Source organism: Schistocerca piceifrons, chromosome 2, assembly GCF_021461385.2.
Source record: "Schistocerca piceifrons isolate TAMUIC-IGC-003096 chromosome 2, iqSchPice1.1, whole genome shotgun sequence".
NCBI lineage: Eukaryota > Metazoa > Arthropoda > Insecta > Orthoptera > Acrididae > Schistocerca > Schistocerca piceifrons.
In genome coordinates, this window is record NC_060139.1 from 664,813,598 (window position 1) to 664,838,898 (window position 25,301).

General features: G+C 39.7%; 1 protein-coding gene and 1 non-coding gene across 2 annotated transcripts in view; both read right to left on the reverse strand.

The window, feature by feature from the left end:
* LOC124775727 overlaps positions 1 to 25,301 on the reverse strand; it is a 118,994-nt gene that overhangs the window by 69,454 nt on the left and 24,239 nt on the right. The gene's annotated exons all lie outside the window — the stretch shown is intronic.
* Positions 1,189 to 1,280, reverse strand: Trnai-uau. Its single transcript is given in 2 exon segments — positions 1,189 to 1,224; positions 1,243 to 1,280. It is a non-coding gene; the product is annotated as a tRNA-Ile (tRNA).

Sequence of the window (25,301 nt, forward strand, 5' to 3'; positions counted from 1 at the left end):
CAACCCGCAATGTTTTCATATTTTAGTTCATCTCCATACCACTGGAGGTGCTGTTGTCGGTCTGTGTTTCGCACTTTTAACATGGGAGTTGTGTTTCTCTTTTTTCTTGATCTATGCAAGAAAGGACGAGCGCACATTGGAGATGTGTTGTAAGCCGCAGAGCGGCGCTAGCGGCGCTAGTATCGACTCGCGGGTCCAGCGATACTAGTACGGACCGCGGTCGATAACTGCAACCCCTAACAAGTGTGGTATCGAACGTTGATACCACAATTGCGAACATAGCAGTACTGAAACAACAAACAATAAGATATGAAGTGTGGTAAGACATTCAGGATTTACCGTGTGTAGGTAAAATGAAGAAGACTAAACTAATGGTTATTAATCATTAACACTTAAAATAGTATATTTGACACATAAAATTGTGATTTTTGTATGTATTTCTTGCAAAGAAGTTTTCATAGTGCTATTACAAATGACGCTAACGGAGTTGTTGTCTAGTTACTGTCCAAATGATTTGCACTAATATCTAGCAATAAAATAATATTTTTTGTGTTGTCTGTTTTCAGAAAATTGAATATATATGTAAAAAGTTTTGTCTTGAATCGCACCTTTTTGAAATCAGTAGAAATTGATGAAAAATGTACGATATCTTTGTTGTACAAATACAGAATTTAGTAACAAGTGAATAGTTACTGCTAACTAATAAAGAATTTAGATTAAAGCGTTTATTGTGCCACAAAGATACTTTGTCAAGAAATATTCGACAACATTGTTTCCAACAACTCATGTAATGACATAAAATTACAAATTTGCAGTAAAGCAAATTTTTAACTCGAACATTTGAAATGTGTGCTAAATTTAGTTTCCTACTTTTGTGGATTAATTTTCTTTTAAATTACGTATTTTTCACTTAATTTTTTGTTCCATGTTTCAAATGTATGAGACAACTAAATAAATTTATTGAATTACAAGATTTGACGATATAAGACGTGTAAAATCTTCACTTTATGGTGATGTCACTGTAGAAAATTTGTATTATAATTTTTTCACTATGACAGTTCAGCAGATTTGTTGTCCATACCTACGCGTCGTTGTTTCCACCTTGCTCATTTCCACAGATATCGCGACGCGGCTGTCATATTCCGTATCAACCAAGAACCCGTAGCAGTACAGAGAAGAATAAAACGATGCTCCAGGTGAGGCTCGAACTCACAACCCCGGCATTGCTCACGGCTACTGCCTTATAAGTACCGTGCGCTAACCGATTGCGCCACTGGAGCCACGCGCTGACTGCGCGCCCAGAGTGATATACTATCTCTCTGGCGTTCCCAGGATTCCGTCGGCTGTCACTTGCCTTTCAGGCTCGTGTAAACATGAAAACAAACTGAGCAGAGCAGCCACGATCACTATAAAGCGTGTTCTTCTGTAGCACTACTTCTGGAACGATACATTATTTGACTGACGCTACGCTGCTGTCCACTGAAGTAAACTGCAACTCACGAGTGTTACACACATACAGATCTCTCCGTGTTATGCCAAATAACAAGTGAGATGTAATGTTTAGAGGACACTACAGCCTTTCGACTTACACCAACGCGCCATCCTTCAAACGGTCAGCTCTGAAGTTCACACCCTTGTGACCATGATTGTTTCCTTAGTGGTGATGTATTTCTGTTGTATAGCTAACATGAAAATTCGACATGTGATCATTTCATATATTACGTTTGCGGTACCTCTGACGGTAGGGCCTACACTATTCACAAATTTCTTGTTGCACAGTGTGGTCGAAATATGCCAGATCTGGATAATGTTTAGAAGTGTTATACGATACAAGTTGTACTAGTCAATAAAAAAGAGAACTTCTCTTGTAAGTACGTAGATATTGGAAGTAGGCACTGTTGACATTGCTGCAGCGCTGTGACCGATACATCGAACTGTGAAACACGAATAGAAGTTCTCTCTGAAGGTTGGCAGCAGCATCGTTTCCATTGTTATGCTTTAGACCTTCCAGTGAGTGAGAATTATGTAGTTAAACTTGAACCTTGAAATCACTCCACAGGTTAAAATCGTAGGAAGGACGACGCGGCTTGCTGATTATCCGCTGCTCACCCATCCGCTGCTCACCCAAGATGAACTCGTACCTAGTTTGCCTGTGTGATAAGTGCTATATCGGTAGAATCGCCTATTTTCTATTATTTGCTCCAGAAGTGACTTCAAAGATACATGACATAATGAAATGATGAAAGCACTTTTCGAGCGAGTATTACTGTATCTAATATGGAGACGTAAATGGAATTACCTCAATTTTAGACTTTCTATTTGTGCAAGAGTACTAAAAAAGAAAGAGTTAAAAATGAAATTTGTTTTTATTTTTTATGGCTTTCAGTGGCGTTACCGTCAGCCCCCTTCGTAAAAGCTTGCAGTTTCAAGCTTTTATTTTTCGTTGTTGTAGACGAGTGGTGAAATGAAATTGTGCTCTTTTTTAACCAGTATAGTGCAGATCCATGAAAAACATTGTAACACACGTGCGCAAGCTCTAAATACGAACGGGTTATTCTTCTTTTCTTATTGAACAATACCATATTCAAAGTCTTGGTTACATTTTATATGTTTATTTCATTTATCAGAGATGTTTCATACTTAACATTCATATCAAAGTCTCATATATAGAAATGATAATGAGTGTAAAATGTGAAACACGTGTGATACCGCTACGTGAAATACTTGTATACATTGCCTGAAGGGTGCTAAAGATTACGCTGTTTAATAAGTTCGTGATCGCTGCAAGGCAGAGATCGTACAAGATAGCTTGTCTTCATTACTTTGCGTCAACTAAGCAGGTTAACTGTGATTACTCGTTTACAGACTTTATTTTGTGTCTACCCTACCGATAACTTATTGAATAACTTTCGAGTAATGCTCGTCACTGCGGTTAAATATAGTACACAGACATCATACACCACTCAATCTCATCGCAGCGCCACACAAAAGGAATTCCAAAGGAATTCCATCAGTTGAAACGAGTACTGTACTACTTCCTAATTATACATAGTACGTACCATGAGTGGTGATGGAAAGCGGCGGTGACATGAGTCTGATTCAGTAAGTATACCTGGAAGATTCTGGTCAGAGTGTAAGAAATTAGGAACATAAGTATAATAATGCAAAATTTCTGGTAACACATTCAACAGCAACAGTAGAACATAACTGTCTTATGAACTCATCAGAAATCGATAAAAACTGCCAGTGCCTTCCGCGGACGTAAATCAAGGGTGACAAAATTAATGCTTGTCTGACTGTTGAGATGTGTGTGAGTGTGATGTTCTTAGGTTAGTTAGGTTTAAGTAGTTCTAAGTTCTAGGGGACTGATGACCATAGATGTTAAGTCCCATAGTGCTCAGAGCCATTTTTTTTTGTTGAGATGTGTAAAACTCAATGGGGGACTCTAGAATCATGAAACACTGTCACATGTGCGGTTTAAAGAGGCACCGCAGAGAGGCAGTCCAGTAGCCATCTATATAGCCTGGTGGTCACCATATGGGCGTTGCTGCAGTGCTGCAGCGCCTCCATCTTAAAAGTGTACTCCGAAGCGAAACTGAAAAGCTGCCGATGTCGTTTGAAAGTTGTGATCAACTCTTCTATATAGACTTGGAATTTAATCCGCACGGGGTGTTTATGCACCCATGAGAGGTGTTGCAGTAAGCTTAAGTTAGAGAAAGCAATAATAATTGATCTAGACACCTATTTAATCTAGATCCGTACATGACTTGATTCACCAGCTTTTATTCTAGGGATATAAAGTACATTATGACATGAAATTCCACCGTCTCTTTTTCTTTCATTCCCTACTCGTCACGCAACAACAAAGACATAACATAGATGCTTGTAAGCATCAATTTCTAATCAACACCTCCATATTAGACATAAAACATTAGAATGGCAATGCCGTTTGTGCGTTTACAAGTATTGGCTTCCTCATATTATGAAGTCGTTAAATCTTGCTACCTCGTAGGGACATACTCTTGGTAGACAGTGTTTCCTGTTACTAATTGATAGCAGTGGTGTCGATTGCCTTAATAATTTTATTTATTTCATTTTTTTCATCTTGTCAGTTTGACACAATTTTTTACACAAGAAGTGGAGCCCCTCCACGCCCACACCGGCATGATGGCCAACACAATAGGTCTACTGCCATCTCTGCATACGGCGATGTTTGCGTACGTCTGGTTAAGGATAACCATTAATACGCGCTCATCTGGAGATAGATTGGGTCGAAATCGAACGCAGGGTAGCGGTTTGAAGGGCAGAGGAAAAAAAGTGCCAAGGAAAGAGCCAAGGGAAAAAAACCTCTGCGATAGTTTGGTCGGGTGGTAAGAACTGTAAAGGATGTCTTGCTGCCTGCGATAGGTCGTGCAAGGATAGGCTTTGTTAGTAGTGGGTATCATGAATGTCGATACCTTGTCGTTGTGCGGTTGAGTTGCTCGGAGGCTGGCGCTGGGTGCTGGTGTAGAGTCCTCGTTCAGCGTCAGCAACCTACAACAGTTAGGTTTAGTATCGTTTTTGTGTCCGATAGGTCATATATCGGATGCACAGTGTAAGGTAATGTTGGCGGTTTGTTTGTGCGTCAGTGGGCGAGCTCGTCGGTGTCCCTTGCTGTGGCCTGTTGGTTGGCTCTAATAGCAGCTGGTAATTACCAGTCAGTGTTGCTGATATGCAGGGGCTTGCCGACGTTTGTCGCTTGTTTGCGTATGTTAGTTTACCGTAGGTGGCTATGCCCCAGCTAGCCGCGTCAGTCGATTAAATCACAGATTTTATAGCAAAATTTTATGCAATAACATGATGAACCTTAAAATCTGCGTTACAGGCATTTACTGAAGTTCTAAAATGCTATTTTTCCACTGTAACGGGCTGCACCACAGATCCAGCCTAGGGACCTATACATTCTAAATACAGTGCTGGATACGAAGATGGCTTTTAAAACATCTTGACGCTATTGATGCTCATAGGAGCCACTTGGAATAGCCATCCTTTAAGTTGACAGAACTAACGCGATGAAATACACTTTCAGTGATCCCCAGTATGTGCTGCAGTGAGCTGTTTTCGTTTCAACTTTTTCCTCCGCAATCTGCTTCCTGGCACTTCTCGTTCTCGTTAATACGTGCCACCCGCTTGATCAGGTCGAAAGGGAATACAAATTCTCTAATCTTCCCGAATTGTGATTTTGGATAAGAAACTGTGTCTTGTGGAGAGCGTAAGTTATTTTGTGCTTTTCGTAAAATATTATACGCAACAATAAAATAAATTCTGGGAATGTGACCGGCGATATTCGAGTTCAGGAACTGACTTCAGCGTATCAGTCTCACGCCTACGTCAGATTAAGTGTGGCCTCGTCCCGGCCCGATGTGGGTCAGTGGACTGCACCTTATCGGACAACATTTATCTCCAGCTCGCGACCACTATAGGTAATCAGATGGGCTACAGTACGGTCGTTGGCCTGTCTGTTTATTTCTAGTGTGGGTGGAGAGTGAAAATGTCATTGAACCCTTTAGCGCTGCTTCAATGTCAAGCTACTTCAGATATTATAAGCCCTGTATGTGCATCTTTCTTCTTTTACATTTTTTTGTGACCATATAGCGTAAGGGAAAGTATAACGATGTTAATTAACGAATACTGAAAATTATTTAGATAAATAATGCAATATCATATTCAATAAAGTAGGCAAATACAATGCTGTAGGAACACATACTAAGTGTTAATCTTCGTGAAGATTTAATTTCAACACATAGGGAGGAATTAAAAATCAAATTCTGAGAAAAGTAATTTTAATGACAACTCATTCCGTACTTACATGATTATTTGAGTACATTTTTCGCACCAAGGCAACAAAAATATACACAGGCATTATATATTCTTCTCTTATACATCACGTTCACGCCGGCCGGGGTGGCCGAGCGGTTCAAGGCGCTTCAGTCTGGAACCGGGCGACCGCAACGGTCGCACGTTCGAATCCTGCCTCGGACATGGATGTGTGTGATGTCCTTAGGTTGGTTAGGTTTAAGTAGTTCTAAGTTCTAGGGGACTGATGACCTCAGATGTTAAGTCCCATAGTGCTCAGAGCCATCACGTTCACGTTAATGTCAAGGATCTGCTTCTGAGTTCTGTTTCTGCTTTAAATAATATCTGTTCGTCCTATATAGGTTCCGTTTATATTTAAGAGAGAAACATTTTCGGTGGCTTTTCTATATATATTCATACAATACGTTTGGAAACCACTACCTTGTCTGCGTGGAACTTTCCCCACAGTTTCTCAGTGAATTTATGCGATCTTCACTGAGAGCAGCCAACCAAACAATATGAAACACATTTCTGTAGACCTTACGGTGTTACCTCGGTAACCTCGAGCGATGTGTAACAACAGTGTTAAGTACTAAGAAAAGATGTGAAGCTTTCAATGAGAAAAAGAAACAAGGCAGGAAATTTTTTTTGGAAAGTTGTGGTAAGGTCTTATGGGACCAAAATTGATGAGGTCATAGGTCCATAAGCTGACACACTACTTAATCTAACTTACGCTAAGGACAGCACACACACCCATACCCGAAGGAAAAACAAGTCAGGAAACAATGCTCGCGATTCAGGTAGTTTGACTGACTAGTTCTGGAAATATAGTGTAGACCAGTAACTGAAATTTCACGAAATACGATAGTTTCCTTATCGCTAACTTCTCGTCGTTGACTAAATCTGAAAGCTTCCTCATCTCATAACATACCTCAACATGGACTCGGTATGACGACAGTTTTATCTTTAATATTTTTCGGGTATTTAGCCTGGTTTCGTTGTCCAGAAGGAATAGCTCGGAGACTTGTGCCATAATCCCTAAAAAGTTTATTCTCAATGCGCACAAAATTATTTGGTGGCTGTACACATTTCGACTGTTAAGCCATTGTCAGTAGCCCTAAAAGTAAGATCTGCTATACAGGGATATATATGATTAAATTACATTTACAAACAAACAAAATCTAAATACACTGCATGAAATTTAAAAGTGCTGTCAATTATTTGGCTGATAATTGTGTCAAAATATGCTGAGACTCAGCGTTTCACTGAGTCTCTTATCGGAAGACTAACCACTGTAGTTTGTCGTTCTACAGGGCGGTCCAAGCATTTGAAAAATTTTTAAGGGTGTTCCATGGTAGGATATGTAGAGAAATAATGGTTCAGAAAAAATTCGATACGTTGCTCTGTTGCCGATTTGATTAGCATTGAAGCTAGCCAATCAGGTTGCTGCGTGCAAATTCAAGGAGCGTGCCAAGCACAGTTAGTGTCAGTTGATAGCATAGCGCACGATACTGATTAGAGTTTAGCTCGGGTTCGATCCTGTTTACCGTTCCATGTTGAATTGTTGTATCGCTCTCTTGTTCGGTTTTAGGAAACCAAATGGAGAACACGTTTGAGAACACCGTCTCCGGCGGGACGCTTGAATTTTCGCACTCAGCTGGCTAAATTCAACATTAATTAACTCGGAAACGGCGCATCATATGGAATTTCATTTTCTTAATAGTTATTTGTCAGCACAACCTAACCTGCAACATCGTTGCAAGCTCTTCTGAGCTGCCTGTATATTCATATGTGGCAACGGAAGCTCTTACAGTTCGGTTTGAATACGTGATTTGTCATTTATTTAACGTAAAATAATACATAAGAGTATTTGTTAAAAATTTAAATACGCAGTATTGATATTCCACAACAATATTTATTTTATATTTCTTTATTAATCGGCTTTCTATGCCATTCTCAAATAACTTAGGGTTACATAGATGATCCACACAACAATAACTGGGAGAGCTTATAGACTGTTTTTCCAAAGAATGTGACCTTCTACAGCTGCATATCTACACAAAAATACAAGCATAATAAAATACACAAAGATACTTTGAACAAATAAATCTTATATTACTTTATACTCGAAGATTAAAAGTATAAGAATATATAGGCCGAAATGTAGTACAAATGGATATTGTCACAGAGTAGTATGCTATAGGGACTAAATAACTGATGAATGTGATGAACAGGCAGAAAAAAAGAGGCAGGGAGGGGGGGGGGGGGGTCGGCTGAGCGGGGCAGAATGGAGACAGATACGGAATGTGCGCGCTAAACAACTACAACAAGCGTACCATGTAATGGTGAGAAAAATATTAACTGGCTGCTGTTACTTTAGTAACGGTGAATGCAGAAGCTGTGGCCACTGCAGATCAGCTCAGGATTCTCTGACGGGTATTTATTAACAACCAGAATGTCGAGTAATGTTTCTTGCTGCCTTCAGTTCCTCTATGGAAACATCACTTTCAATATCATAAGAATGACATTCATTAAGAGCATTTTCAGCGTCGATCTGTTGCAGAATTTTAGAACATGTTTTTTACTCGCGTATCATGTCATTTCTGGAAACGCAGAATCTACTCTGTAGAAATCAACTGGATTCCGGATATAGAGATCGTGTGAGACCCAACTCGCTTTATTTGTTCATGGGACCCAGAAAATATTAGATACAGGCTCCCAGGTAGATGCCATTTTCCTTGACTTCCGGAAGACGTTCGATACAGTTCCACACTGTCGCCTGATAAACAAAGTAAGAGCCTACGGAATATCAGACCAGCTGTGTGGCTGGATTGAAGAGTTTTTAGCAAACAGAACACAGCATGTTGTTCTCAATGGAGAGACGTCTACAGACGTTAAAGTACTCTGGCGTGCCACAGGGGAGTGTTACGGGCCCATTGCTTTTCACAATATATACAAATGACCTAGTAGATAGTGTCGGAAGTTCCATGCGTCTTTTCGCGGATGATGCTGTAGTATACAGAGACGTTGCGGGATTAGAAAATTGCAACGAAATGCAGGAAGATCAGCAGCGGATAGGCACTTGGTGCAGGGAGTGGCAACTGACCCTTAACATAGACAAATGTAATGTATTGCGAATACATATAGAAAGAAGGATCCTTTATTGTATGATTATATGATAGCGGAACAAACACTGGTAGCAGTTACTTCTGTAAAATATCTGGGAGTATGCGTGCGGAACGATTTGAAGTGGAATGATCATATAAAATTAATTGTTGGTAAGGCGGGTGCCAGGTTCAGATTCATTGGGAGAGTCCTTCGAAAATGTAGCCCATCAACAAAGGAGTTGGCTTACAAAACACTCGTTTGACCTATACTTGAGTAGTGCTCATCAGTGTGGGATCCGTACCAGGTCGGGTTGACGGAGGAGATAGAGAAGATCCAAAGAAGAGCGCCGCGTTTCGCCACAGGGTTATTTGGTAAGCGTGATAGCGTTACTGAGATGTTTAGCAAACTCAAGAGACAGACTCTCCATCACGGTGTAACTTGCTGTCCAGGTTTCGAGAGGGTGCGTGTCTGGATGAGGTATCGAATATATTGCTTCCCCCTACTTATACCTCCCGAGGAGCTCACGAATGTAAAATTAGAGAGATTCGAGCGCGCAAGGAGGCTTTCCGGCAGTCGTTCTTCCCGCGAATCATACGCGACTGAAACAGGAAAGGGATGTAATGACAGTGGCACGTAAAGTTCCCTCCGCCACACACCGTTGGGTGGCTTGCGGAGTATAAATGTAGATGTAGATGTAGATGCAGAATGCGTTTCGGTACTGTGAAAAAGCCAGCGAAGTTCCTCGTGGCTCGTGGACGAGGCTGGCGTCAGACGCTAAGCGACCAAAGTTACATTGGGCAGTAGTGCTGCTGCGCGACGATGGTATGTTAGATGTTGCACATGCCAGGAAAGTCAAAATAGCAAATGACTGAATACATTCTATGGATGTAATAATCCAGGATGACGCAATACAATGAATAGAACAATAGATAAAGAGAAAGAGAAAAAAATCAATCATTTACAAAAACATGTAACAAAATCGAGTACTTCGAGAGAAAGTGATTAAACAAGTAGTAACAAGCTTTCCCGTCAAACCCGATTGCTCTTTGAGTAAACTGTCGGGCTCTTTTTTCGGAGGTAACTGTAAATTTGAATCTCCTCAAGAACATTCTTTAGCTTGCCATTTTGAGCACGGTGGAGGAGATTCATATTATTATTGATGATGTTTGTACTTTAGCAGAAGGTTAACTTTGTAGCTTTCGTGCCTTTAGTATGTTCTTGGAATCGTATTGTTAATCTTATGCCAGTCTCGAGAACCAATAATATGGCAAATATGAACAGTTATGGTAGACGTTTACTGCCATATACATGATAAAGTGTGAACGACATGTACATGACTAGCTGACCACAGCTGAAATAAACGGCGTTCAGTGACTGTGTATTCTGCCCACTTGGATAAGGAATCAGACTGGATGAAAAAAAAGTGATAAATACCATGTGAACATGTTACTGCAGCCATCGGGCGGTAACGTGAAGCACGGGTGAAGAAGATCCGCAAAACAAATAATGAAAAACAGAATTGAGATTGCACATTTAGTATCTTTTAAATTTATGCTGTGACACGAAATTCACAGCTATTGTTAGGTTACAAGATAACAATCAAAAAGGAACAAGTAACTTCAGTTATGTGACTGGATTTGTGATTTCCTGTCAAAGAGGTCACAGTTCGTAGTAACTGACAGAAAGTCATCGAGTAAAACAGAAGTGATTTCTGTCGTTCCCCAAGGTATTGTTATAGGCCCTTTGCTGTTCCTCATCTATATAAACGATTTGGAAGACAATCTGAGCAGACGTCTTCGGTTGTTTGTAGATGACGCTGTCGTTTATCGACTAATAATGTCATCAGAAGATCAGAACAAACTGCAAAACGATTTATAAAAGACATCTGAATGGTACGAAAAGTGGCAGTTGACCCCAAATAACGAAAAGTGTGAGGACATCCAGATGAGTGCTAAAAGGAACTCGTTCAACTTCGGTTACACGATAAATCAGTCTAATCTAAAAGCCCTAAATTCAACTAAATACCTACGTATTACAATTACGAACAACTTAAATTGGAAGGAACGCATAGAAAATGTTGTGGGGAAGGCTAACCAAAGACTGCGTATTATTGGCAGGACACTTAGAAAATGTAACAGACCTACTAAGAAGACTGCGTACGCTATGCTTCTCCGTCCACTTTTAGACTACTGCTGCGCCATGTGGGATGCTTATCAGATAGGAGTGACAGAGTACATCGAAAAAGTTCAAAGGAAGGCAGCACGTTTTGTACTATCGCGAAATATGAGAGAAAGTGTCACAGAAATGATACAGGGTTTGGGCTGGAAATCATTAAAAGAAAGGCGTTTTTCGTTGCGATGGAATCTTCTCACGAAATTCCAATCACCAACTTTCTCCTCCTACTGCGAAAATATTTTGTTGACACCGACCTACATAGGGAGGAACGATCACAACGATAAAATAAGGATATCAGAGCTCGTACGGAAATATATGGGTTCATTCTTTCCACGCGCTATACGAGACTGGAAAAGTAGAGAATTGTGAAGGTGGTTCGATGAACCCTCTGCCAGGCACTTAAATATGATTTCCAGAGTATCCATGTAGATGTAGATGCAGCTAGACAATCGAGTCCAATCTTCACATTCCCCTCCCCCTACTTTCCTATATTATCTTATTTTTCTGTGGCTACTGACAATAACTTTACAGTCGAGATGGGTATGGCCACTAAGTAACTTCGTGCGCATTGACTGAAAAAATCTCCTTGGTGATTGCGGCGTAAGTCTACGAACAGCACGAGGGTGTTTTCTTTATTCGCGTGATCGCTGTAATGGTCCTTTTGGTTCGATTTTTGACTTATACTGGCTCAAAATCGTAGTGTATGTAAACAGGAACCACGGCTAAGCCGAATCCGCATCCACCTTTGCTAGAGAGATTGCTCAAGTTGAGGCAGTCTTGGTACACGCTAGTAACAGACAACGTCGTGTGATTTTAGATCTTACCACTGTAGGAAAATCTTGAACATTTCTCGGGTACTCACCCGGTTGACGTCATCCAGAAGGCAAAAGATGCTATAGCAGTAGTTTTTTTTATTTACTACTAGGAATCATAGATCATCATCAATGAGACGTAGCGTGGAAACGCAGTTCGTTGATAGGAGACACACAGGCCAGATACAGCAGCCCTTTGTATTGAGCATGGAGTCTCAACAAATAGGTCGATACGTAATATCAGACGTGCGAAGAAGGTGTGTGTGCCCAACGTGTTGCTCACGACGGCTCTTGATGAATTTCGGAAAACAGTCACTTTCGCATACTAAAGGCCAAGCAAATTTTCATGGAGCAAAACCCTTAGTCAGGTGAGCGTAAGGCATCGACACTCGGCTGTTGGCTTCCCTGTTAACAGTCGAATAAAAACAGTAGCTAGAGCCATAATGCGCAGTACAGTGGGTGCTCATAATTTATTCGCACATTTCCTATCAGCAAACGGAAGTATTTACAGAGTCATAGTCCTCAAAGTAATGGGTTCTTGTGTCTCGATTGCAAGTCTGATGCCGACAAACTGATCCATGCCATATTTACAATACTGCATCGGTGGGGCGATTATCTGTGACTGAAACAAGACGTAAATGGAAAAAAATTTGCTGTGTACCAGCCTTGACAATTTGACGACGTCCTTCCCCATTAATATAAGAGCTGTGGAGCACCATCTGCAAAAAATATTTCCACAAATATCTTTAGGGGTGAGTATCGCTGTTTGATAGACATCTCAGACTTTCGCCTCAGGTCAGTCCTGTAATAGAAATTTAATATATTTTCTTATTCCATTTTTAAATAATGGCATTCACTTTTTATGTGCTTTAGACTTTATCTAAAATTACAAAATTGATTCCGGAAAATTAAGGTATTCCTAAATATGAAATTATGCTTCAAGTTACAGCACGGTGACTAGAAAGAAATATGTGGCTGAAATTTAAACACATTGCAATCGAGAAAATCTTGTAAATACTTTATTTAATAGTTTATCTGTTACATTATCACTCTACTATACACCAATAATCAGTAACTGAAATCAAATTAAGCAGAAGCATTATCAAAAACCAGTTCCAAGTTAAATACATTTTGCAGTAGAGGCTATTGAAAATCAACACAAATTTTCATTTTCAAGACAGATAAAAATTGTTAAGACATTTAAGAAACTCAGTTCATTTACAAGTATCACATACTCCTCCTTCTCTTTCTAGGTAAAAGATGGTGCAGAACTGACGAAGTATGGCTTAACTGTCCACGTATTACATAAATTGTTCTGAAAATATATCGCATTTTACTGACCATAAAATTATGTGCGTGAAGAATTAAGAATATACAAAATAAAGCTTTAATACATTAAATGTTTACAACTCGTAATATTTAGAAATACTGTGCAAAACACAACTTCATACATGTTGTTGCGGTCTTCGGTCCGAAGACGTTTTTAATGTAACTCTCCATGCTTTTCTATCGTGTGCGATCCTCCTCATCACCGAATAACCACTGCAACTTACATATTTGTGAATCTGTTTACTGTATTTATCTCTTGGTCTCCACCTATGATTTTTACCCCCCCCCCTTCCCTCCCCCACACTTTCCTCTAATACTAAACTGGTGATCCTCTGATGTTTCAGAATGTGTCCTATCAACCGATCCCTGCTTTTAACCAAGTTGTGGCACAGATTTCTTGTTTCCCCAATTCTATTTAGTATCTGCTCATTAGTTACGTGATCTATCCATCTAATCCTCAACATTCTTTTCTAGCGTCGCTTTTCGATAACTTCTATTTCTTTTTGTCTAAACTGTTTATCGTCCATGTTTCACTTCCACTCATTGGTACACAAGTACTTTCACAAAAGACTTCCTGACACATAAATCTGTATTCAAAGTTAACAAATTTCCCTTCTTCAGAAATGTTTTTCTTACCGTTGCCAGTCTACATTTGATATCCTCTCTGCTTCTGTCATTATCATTCATTTTGCTGCCCAAATAATAGAACTCATCTACTACATTAAAGTGTCTCGTTTCCATTGATTCCATCAGAACTACCTGATTTAGTTCGATTACATTCCTTTACTGTTTTCCTTATCTTGCTGTCCATTTTATATCCTCCTTTCAAAGCAACGTCTATTCCGTTCAACTGCTCTTCCAAGTCCATTGCTGTCGCTGACACAATTACAGTGTCATTGGCAAACAGATAAACTCCAAAGTTTTTATTTCTTTCTCCTGAACTTTACTGTCTACTCCGAATTTTCTTTGATTTTATTTACTTCTTCTTCAACGTACAAATTTAATATCATCGGGGATAGGTTACAACCCTTGTCAAACACTACTGCCCTTTCATGCCCCTGAAAAGGAACTAAGAAATGTTGTAATTTAATCTCAAAGATACAAGAAGAAAATTTGTTCGACTGTCATACCAGAGGAATACTCTAAAAAACTTCTCTATCATTGAGAGACAAAGGACTAATTTCGAGATTCTTTTATTACTTCTAGTATTAACTACCTTTTGTTGTGATATGCTGGCGTAAAGACGTACTGTATAGTTTCATGTCTATGTGTGTGTGTTAAATGAAGGTGTTAAATGATGAAAAATGTGTTTTATAATTTCTGTCAAGACCAAGCCTAAATCCCATACCAATGGAGTACAAATTATTCTGTTAATTCGAGAAGGCGAATTTTAGATGGAGGCGACGATCTTTACGACGGCGCCGCTCAACAATAGAGGTACGTGATTGTGCTCACTACTTTCCTTTGGTGGCCGCTAAGATTAATTTCGATGTGTTTTTGCCGAGATATTCAGAACCTGCAATGTTCCTTAAATTTAAATAATTGCAATTCTCTTACCCAGGCCACGGGGAATGATAGAAAGTACGTGCCTCTACCCTGATTGTACGTTCGCAATCTCCGAGTGTGTTGCGGCGTAATTATTTTACACAAAAAAAATTAAGAAAGATCTTTCTCATCAGATCGCAACAACTCGTACGCGAATGTACGTACCCTCTGAATGTGTCTAGTCAGTCGTGCGCATTGTTCTAAAGTTTTTCTGTTAATATTCTGTGGATTGTATCTCTGCAATTAATTTTTGTTTATGCCGCAAATCGCACTTCACGCGATGTATTTATTACGCAAGTTTCAGGCTCCATTTAATGTCAAAAAATTCCGAAGTACGGCTGACTAAGCAAACCGCTACAATAATTTCATATCTCTACAACTACAATAACAGAAAACAATAACAAAAAAACAAAAAAAACAATAACAGGGAGGGGACGTTACACCCTCGACTCTTATAATTGCTGGCTGGTTTCTGTACAAGTTGTAACTAGACTTTCGCTCCCAGTATTTCGTCCTTACTATCTACAGAATTTCAAAGAGAGTATTCATCCAACCTCATACCTAACAACAATAAAAGTTGTAGAAACTAGCGAAAACTGCTTATGGGGGTCTCTAGTGCGACTTCCTTCATCCGATTCTAAAATCAGTCTCTACACTGAAGTGCCGACCAAAAAAAAAGTTTATTTTCCTAACTACACTATCTTGCAGGTACAACAGACTCAGCTGCTGGAAAAGGAGGTCTACGCTTAGAATCCAATTATATACACTTCTTGCATCTAAGGGAATACCTTGTGCTCTGGTTGGTCACGTAATACGAGGGGCGTTCAGTAAGTAATGCAACACACTTTTTTCTGAAAGCAGGTTGGTTTTGTTCAGGATTCCACAGTCTTTTGGCTACAAATCCCTGTTCTTCAATATAATCTCCGTTCAATGCGACGACCTGACGCCATATTACTGAGAGGGCCTGCATACCCGCACGGTACCACTCCAATGGTCGACCTCGGAGCCAACGTATTGCTGCATGAATAACCCCCCATCAGCCACGTACTGCTTCCCACGGAGTGCAGCCTTCATTGGGCCAAAAGATGCGAGATCCGAGATGTAGGGTGGATGAGAAAGAACAATTCACTGAAGTTCTGTGAGCTCTTCTCGGTTGTGCAGGCTTCTGTGATGCTTCGCGTTGCCATAGAGTAGGCGAAGTTCGCTTTTTCTTTTGTGGCGAAGATCACGCTGAAGCTGTTTCTTTCGTCCCATGAGGGTAGCACAATACGTTTCACAGGTGATCGTTGCACAGTGAGGGAGAAAATCAAACTGAATAATCCCTTTAGGGTCCCAGTAGAACGTCGCCGTGACTTTACTGGTGAGGGTGCGGCTTTGAACTTTTTCTTCCGAGGAGAGGTGATGTGGCGCCACTCCATAGATTTCCCATTTGTTTCCGGTTCGAAGTTGTGAACCCATGTTTCATCGCTTGTGACGATGTTTGACAAAAATTGTCACGATCGCTCTTGTAAAGCGCAAGCAGTTTCGAGCAGACGGTCCTCCGTTGCTCTTTATAGTCTTCTGTTCGGCGGCGAAGATTCCAACGGGCACACACCTTTGAGTACCCCAGCTGGTGGACGAGAGTACCAGCACTACCAACAGAGACGTCCAGTTGAGCAGCGAGGTGTTTGATTGTGATCCACTTACCACCTCGAATGAGAATGTCACATTGCAGGAGTCACAGCTCTGTGCGGACGGCCAGTACGTGGGAGATTGACATGGTTTGCGCGATGTTGTTGCGGCGATGACATAGCCCCCAGCCAACGACTCACCGTGCTTTTGTACACTGCCAGCTCTCCGTAAATATTGTCTAGGCGCCTTTGAATATCTGCGATGCTCTAGTTTTTAGCCAAAAGAAACTCAATGACAGCTCTCTGCTTGGAACGCTGCTTCGCTACAGACGCCATTTTGGATGCTACGTATAGTGGCGCCACCCATCGGAACTTCATGAAGCTACAGGGCCTGGAGCGGGAATATTCCACGATGTCCCACAATAAATTCTGCATTTTTTCAACTGAAATAGGCCGAGAAAAAGAAACATGTTGCATTACTTTCTGAACGCCCCTAATACCTAGCGTTCAACAAAGTTCTTTTCTTATAGATAGTTTTCTGAAAATTGAAGGGATAAAATAGTAAGTGACATTGAAGCACTAACCTGTACCCCCATATTTCGGGACATCTATCCGAGGGCTTTCTGTGACACGTTATCAAATTCTGCCTCTAGTTCCGTACTACACTTCTAGACCCTAGAGCGCCCACAGAAAGTGTTGCAGGGTAAGAATCTGGGGAAAGGTTTACAGTAAGTGATTGAGGGATGTAACAGCTAGTTGTTGCGACGCCCTTGGCCGCAGCGGATGTGGGTCAGTAAGGTGTGGAAGCTTATCGCGTGCTCAGCGTTATCTGCGGGTAGTTATCTGCAGATCTTTCGACAGTCGGCAACGCAGCAGTCAGGCCATTGACCGAGGAAGGCCACGTATTCCAACTGCCGAAAGAGCAAAGTACCGAACGATACGATATTCTTCGATAAGGAGTAGACACATGGTTTTTTTTAAGCTGTCTTATCCGTAAATGGACTACTCTTTCCGGAAGTTGTACCAATCGATCTCATCTGGAACCTTCAGTAGTAGTTCCACTCTAAAACGGTCCGTTTGCATACTCCCAGATATTTAATAGATGTGAATGTTTCCAGAGTTTGTCGCCTATACGTGGGATAACCTGACCTGTTGCAGAAACAAAATTAAGAGTGACTGACACGGTCTTGTTTGAGTCTTTACTGGTTCACATTGTAGCATCTCAGTATCATTTTCATCGTACAAATGTGCCCTTACTGCTAATCGCAGATTCGCATACTAATATATCGCCGTAAACATTTTCTGCAGACTCGAATAATGATAAAGTTTTTTCTACGTATTAAGTTACAGCGTGATTTGTGTTGTATTAGCACCGCAGTTCCATGTAACAGTCCCGTTCATATTGTATGAGGCTGTGATCTCGTTCACTGACAGTTGTTTTTCTGGCGGTTTTTACTAAATCACTTGACAAAGGGAAGTCTTCCGGCCCAGACTGTGTACCAGTTAGGTTCAAGTCAGAGTATGTTCATATAACAGCTCCTTACTTAGCAGTGATACACACTCATTCGCTCGACGGAAGATCCGGAACTAAAGACTGAAAAGTTGTACAGGTCGCACCCGCTCTGAAAAAAGGAAATGTGAGTAACCCACTGAATTACACACCAATATTAGTGACTTCGATTTCCAGTAGGATTTTATAAAATATACTGTGCTCGAACAATATGAATTATTTCGAAGAAAACAATCTATTGACACATAGCGCGGCTTCAGAAAATATCGTTCTTGCGCAACTCACGTAGCTTTTTATTCACAACAAGAAATGTCGACAGGCGGTTTCGAAATATTCCAAATTCCTAGATGTGCAAAAGGTTTCTGACACCAGCGGCTTCTAATCAGACTGTGTGCCTATGGAGTATTATCTCAGCTGTGCGCCTGGATTCGTGATTTTCTGTCAGAAGGGTCACAGTTCTCAGTAATTGGCAAAAAGTAATCGAGTGAAACAGAAGTGACATTTGACGTTTCCTAAAGAAATGTTACAGGCCCTCTGCTGCTATAAAGGAGATGATGCTCCCGCTTACTGTCTATTAAAGTCATCAGAAGATCAAATACAATTGCTAGATGATTTAGATCAGAAATCTGTATGGTGCGATAATTGGCAACTGACTCTAAATAATGAAAAGTGTGAAATCATCCACATGAGTACTAAAACGAATAGATTAAATTTCTGCACCATAAATCGCACAGACGTAAAGGTTGACAATTCAACTAAATACTTGAAAAATTACAGTTACGTACAACTTAAATTGGAACGACCAAATAGAAAATGTTCTGGGGATGGCGAACCCAAGACTGCGTTTTATTGACAGAATACTAAAGAAGATGCAACAGATCTTCTAAAAACGATGCCAATACTACGTTGTCCTTCCTCGTTTGGCGTACTGTTGGGCGGTAAGGGATCCTTCCCAGATAGAATAGACGAAGGACGATAAAATAGTTCAAACCAAAGCAGCTCGTTTTGAATTACTGCGAAGCATGGGAGAGAGTGTCACTGATATGACACGCTAGTTGGGGTGCAATGATTAAGCAAAGGCGTTTTTAGTTGGGGCGATATCTTTTCACGAAATTTCAGTCATTGAGTTTCTCCTCCGAATGCGAAAATATTTTATTGATGCCCATCTACAGAGTGAAGACAAAGTCCCATTACCCCTATCGCAAGTCCACACATTCATAGACGGTCGCATTGTACTCGTATTAATGTGGGATTACGGCAGAGGACTTTCATGTAATGTATTTTTTGTTATTTATTGCAAACTGCCTGTGTTTATACCACCGTTTTCGTGACAGAGTACAATACTCCTCCACGTACGACGAGAAATACTCCTTACCAACGCCGGTGAAATGGCAATAAAGCACGACGAACAGCATCCTAAAGTGCGTCATCTGTCTGGTAGCATGTGGCAGCGATCATCTTTTCAGCGAACTCCCACACTGCATTGTCGCAAGATGACAGATTAGGATTTCCAGGTGGCCGCTCCAAAGATGCAGAAAAACGGACAGAACCCCGTCCAATCTACTTTTCAGGGAGTACCTCGTTCATATATTCTCTAACGGAAGCAGTATAATGGGCTGGTGCTCTATTCTGCTAAAATCATAAACGATTGTTGAGTCCCCTATCTTGCAGATGTGAAATAAACCGATCAAGTAACATGGTGAGATAAGCAAAGTGATTCAAACCACCATCAAAGCAATATGGACCTACCAAGTGGGTTGCAGACATTACAGCGCAATGTAGACATGAAGTGAGTTATGTTCAAGTTCTCCATAAACATGTGGGTTTTGTTTACTCCGGAAATGAATGTTGGTCGCTTTTGCACTCCATTATATTGCACTCTCGTCCGAGAAAAACACTTTCCCTCTTGAAGGAAGAATTACAAAGACGTCGAGCATTCGCCCACAAGCATAATGACGTTTTCCTATGTCATTGTTACTCTGTTCGTTTACAAACGATGGTTTAAAGGTCTTCAACTTAAATCGTTCTTCATATGTTTTTTTAATGTCGAGTATGGCCCTCCCAATTCCTGTGACCACTTGCGAAAGGACGTTTACGGCGAACGCTCGACAGCCACTGCAGTCTCCACATACACTTTCAGTCATATTGGTCTCAGCCCTGGGCGAGGCTTATATTTTACGCTTCCAACTGCAATGAGCTTTTTCTCCCACCGTAAAACTGTTGGTTTTGGTGGGGCTGATTTTTTAAATCTTACCGTGAAATCATGCTGAGTATCTCTTATTGATTTTCCTACATGGATTCGTTCGTGAACGTATATGCACATTACGATCCTCTCCTCCATGTTGTAAGTGGACTCATTAGCGCTGATTTCGAAGTGTATCAGCATCTGCAACAGTACCAAATAATTCATTAACATCTATGTCACACATAGGGAGTAATGGGACTTCACGACCGCTCTGCACATAGGGAAAAATAATTATCGTAATATGAGGGCGTGATGAAAAGTAATGCCTGTGACTCGTTCATGAGAAAAGTCTTAAAGATTTTTAAATAAAGCAAACGTTATTAACATTCTCTGCCTTTTTTATTCATGTCTACATATTTGTTTCGCAACATAGTCATCCTGGCGACGAACACATTTCTCCCAACGAGAGACCAGTTGTTGATACCATCACTGTCGAATGTCTGTCTGTTGGCCGAGCCACAAGCTCATCTCTGCTTGCACCCCCTCATCACTATCAAAATTAAATCATCGATCGTGTTCTTTAGGTTTTGGAAACAGATAAAAATCGGATGGGGCCAAGTCGGGTCTGTATAGAGGATGATCGAAGACAGTGAACCAAAGGAGTCGGATTGCGCTCGTACGTGGACTTGCGTTGCCACGCTTAATAAGAGGGTGCTCCATGTGTGGACGAACCCTTCGAAGTCGAAATTCGATTACAGCACACTATTTCTTGAGCACCGACATTATCAACGTTACACACCGCCCTGTTACTCGCTACAACTCGGAGCCCTCTAACGCCAAAGGGCTGCAAGTATGTAAACGTGAAAAATAAACATGTAGAATGTTAATAACGTTTTATATTACGGCATTACAGTTGCATAAATGAATATATGATCCTTTCCAAATATAGGACATCATCGTCAAATGTTACGATATATCATAGCATCTGTGATACTCATATGTTTGTAAGCTCTTTGTATGTATCAAAACATGTGGTGCGTGGTAGAAATCTTCTCAGTGACAAATCTAAAGTGTTCAGTAAGAACAATTTACGTGTGCAACAATAAGAATGCAGTGGGAATGCATTTACATCTGTTGGACGAATGTTATGGAAACAAACACTCCAAAGCGACGTTTCACGTAAGTCACATGCAAAGAAAATCTGTAACGCAACCATCTGTGTGTGGCGTGTTTATAATTATATATTATTTACATTTTAGAACAATTAATCAGTAAAAAACACACCACATGTCATAAACGAAGCGTGTAAACCGTCTGAGGATGAATCACAACAATTCGAAACCGGTAACGGTGCCCTTTGAATAAAGGAACTGAAAGTAAATTTGTGGCTGGTTGCTGTCCTAACACCATCAACATTTGTCTTCAAGCAACAGCCACGGTCTCCATCATGTCATCATATGACAAAATTGCATTAAGCTTACCTCAACAGGTAATGAGAAATATACATGCCTTCAAGAAACATAAAATTAACCTAATGAAAACGTCTCTTAACATTAAATTCAACAAAGAGTGTATGTCACTTAAAATAGTTCCGAAATATGTCAAAGTCAAAATTAACTGCAAAACTAAAGCTACCAGATTTTCTAAGCAAAAATGTGAAAATATACGGCTAAAATCATAGATTAAAATGCAATACAAGAAAAAAAAACTTAAACAATGTTATGTACAACTTGCACCTGCAGAAAAAAGTGGATAAAGAACAAAAGATTATCATATCCAAACACAAAAAGAAAATTGAAGCCTAAATATCTATGAACAATTCAGAGTATGATAAAAACAAACAGCTAAGCCAACACAAATTTTTTGATAGAGTTATTAATGCAACTGACATCCAATTTGGCAGCAGTGAACTCACTTTATTAAATAAAGGTCTGAAACATAATATTGGAACAAATCTCAATAACCACAGTGTTAAAAATCTCATATGCACTGAACTTGCTTGTGACAGAGCAATACTAGGCACATGTGAGAAAAATGCAGTTGCATACAAGACAAATAAACTGATAATGAAACAATTTCAAACAAATAATACCCGCAAAAACACTGAACTTAAAGATTTGAAAAATATTAACAGCAAACTGTCTGAAGGTAAAGCACTCATAGTATAAGCTGACAAAGGAAATTCTTCAGTCGTAATGCATGACCTTGTAATTTTTCCATAGCAACAATATTACTGAAATAAGGACAGATTCTACAGTAAAATTCCAAACTAAACTCCGAAAGCTACTAGAAAACTGTAACTTTTTACTGAACAAATATGAAATACGTAACTGCATAGCAATAAATCCCTCAGCACCAAAACTGTGTGCACAGCCAAAGGTTCATAAAGAAAGTTGTCCCATTCGCCTGATTGTTAGCTCAAGAAACAGCCCTGCATACTTCATAAGCCGTAAATTAAAAGACCTCATTACCAAATACTATACATTCGTAAATAACTACACCATACATAACACACATGAACTCATAAGCTTAATTAAGGACATCAACATCCCACCAACAGCTAAATTAGCATCACTAGACATAGTCAACCTGTACACGAACATCCCTGTCAAAGAGACTATTAACATTATAAGAAACAATCTGCTTAAACATAAGAAAATTAGTGTTTCAGAGATCTGTGTACTCATAGAAATATTTTCACTTATTCTAGAGCATAATTACTTTAGCTTCAACAACAAACTGTAACAACAACATGATGGTTTGGCAATGAGAAGTAGCTTAGCTGGGATATTGGCTGACATTTACATCAACCATATAGAACAAAAATTCTTCTCAACCAACCAGCACATCTCAAACAGAATAATCTACTACAGAAGATATGTTGATGATACAATCTTGCTTTTTGATGGTACAAGCAATGAAATAGATACATTAGCAGCAGATCTAAGCAAAATGCACAAAAATATTAAATTCACAGTTGAACATTGAACTAATAAAAGCATTAACTTTCTTGACCTGAACTCTGCAATAGTAACAATAAACATCAATTTAGTATTTACAGAAAACCTACCACCACGGATGTCAGTTTTGGCAAGTCATCTTGCCACCCCTACCAACAAAAAATGGCATATTTCAGAATGATGCTACACCGAATTAAAAAAGTACCAATGAGTGACACAGACCAACAAAATGAAATCAATACAATTAAAACAGTTGCTCACAATAATGGATATAAACCCACAATAATAGAAAAATTCCACAACAAAATGCAGACAGAAACCACAGATCCACTTCACAGCAGTCACTACAAGCCAAATCAGTGTGCCACTGAAGCCAAACCTAAATATGCTACTCTCCCATACATAGGCCCACTTTCATACCAAACAGCGAACTTATTTAAAAAGAAGAAAAATATCACAATCAGCTTTTCCACAAACAATAAATTACAACAAAAAGTAATCCATGATGTAAATACCTTCAAGAGTCCCTACTGTAAATCAGGAATATACAAACTCAAATGTGATACATGCCCAAAATTCTACATTGGACAGACAGGCAGAAGTTTTGAAATTAGATACAAAGAACATATTGATGCTTTAAGACTTGGTAACTTGGACAAATCAGCATTTGCAGCCCATATTGCTGAAGAAAACCATTCAGTGGGAAACGTTGAGGACAACTTAAAACTTTTGCATCTAGCAGAAAAAGGGGCCACAATGAATATATTAGAAGAATTAGAAATACACACACGCAAAAACAACACCCCAGACTATGTTCTAAACGAACAGAGTTAGCTAACACCTCTTTCCTGAAAAATTTTCATAAATTACTTTCCAGCCTCCAATGCAAATAATATTTGTACACCTATCTGCAGATCAAGTACCAAATTTATATGTTACTATAATTCTCATGATGCTAAATGTAATTTTTTTAAAAAATACTACTTTACCTATACAGTTCTATATACAGATAAAAAAATTATAATTAATTTAGCAATATCAGCTCAAAAATTCAATCTCTCTGTGCTAGTTTGAAAGGCATTACAGTTGCGTAAATGAATATATGATCCTTTCCAAACATAGGACATCATCGTCAAATGTTACGATATATCATAGCATCTGTGATACTCATATGTTTGTAAGCTCTTTCTATGTATCAAAACATGTGGTGCGCGGTAGAAATCTTCTCTGTGAGAACAATTTACGTGTGCAACAATAAGAATGCAGTGGGAATGCATTTACATCTGTTGCACGAATGTTATGGAAAACACTCCAAAGCGACGTTTCACGTAAGTCACATGCAACGAAAATCTGTAACGCATCAATCTGTGTGTGGCGTGTTTATAATTATGTATTATTTATATTTTAGGACAATTAATCTGTAAAAAACACACCACATTTAATAAAGAAAGCTTGTAAACCGTCTGAGGATGAATCACAACGATTCGAAACCGGTAACAGTACCCTTTGAATAAAGGAACTGAAAGTAAATTTGTGGCTGGTTGCTGTCCTAACACCATCAACATTTGTTTTCAAACAACAGCCACGATCTTAACGTTTGTTTCATTTGAAAAAACTTCAAGAGCTTCCACAGAAAAAGTTCGGAGCATTACTTTCCATCACGCTCTCGTTAAATAAATCAGAGCTCTCAAGAAAAGATTTAATATTTCGTTCTTCGCGCACGTTGTTCGTGAGTGGAACGGTAGAGAAATAATCTGAAGGCGGTTCAATGGCGATGTAGATGTAGATATAGATTTATTCTCTCTCCTGACGCTTGCCACGAGAAGTGAACGCCATCATCACCTTCTGTACTGTGTAACATTATGTGACTGCCCTACCATTTTAAATCACTCACTAACCGAGCAGTCGCTCGGCAACAGCTACAGTTACCAAATAACGTTGCGAGAATGTAAAAAAAACTAACGTCCTGTGAGGTGACGTGTTTATTGCGGAGCGCCGTCAGAGATGCTGTGAGCTATTGACTTTGAAAGTCGCTGCGCGAAAGGCGGACAAAAGAAGAACCTTTTTTACACATTCTTTTGATGTGCGAGATATTCTCGATGAACAGTTACTCACCCTTCTGTCTCTCGTAATTTGTGTCGGACACGCATGTCCTGCCACCGTATTATTATTGTTTAAAAAACGTTATTTTAGTGTAATGTGAAAGTGCCATACTGCATGGCAGTAGATTCA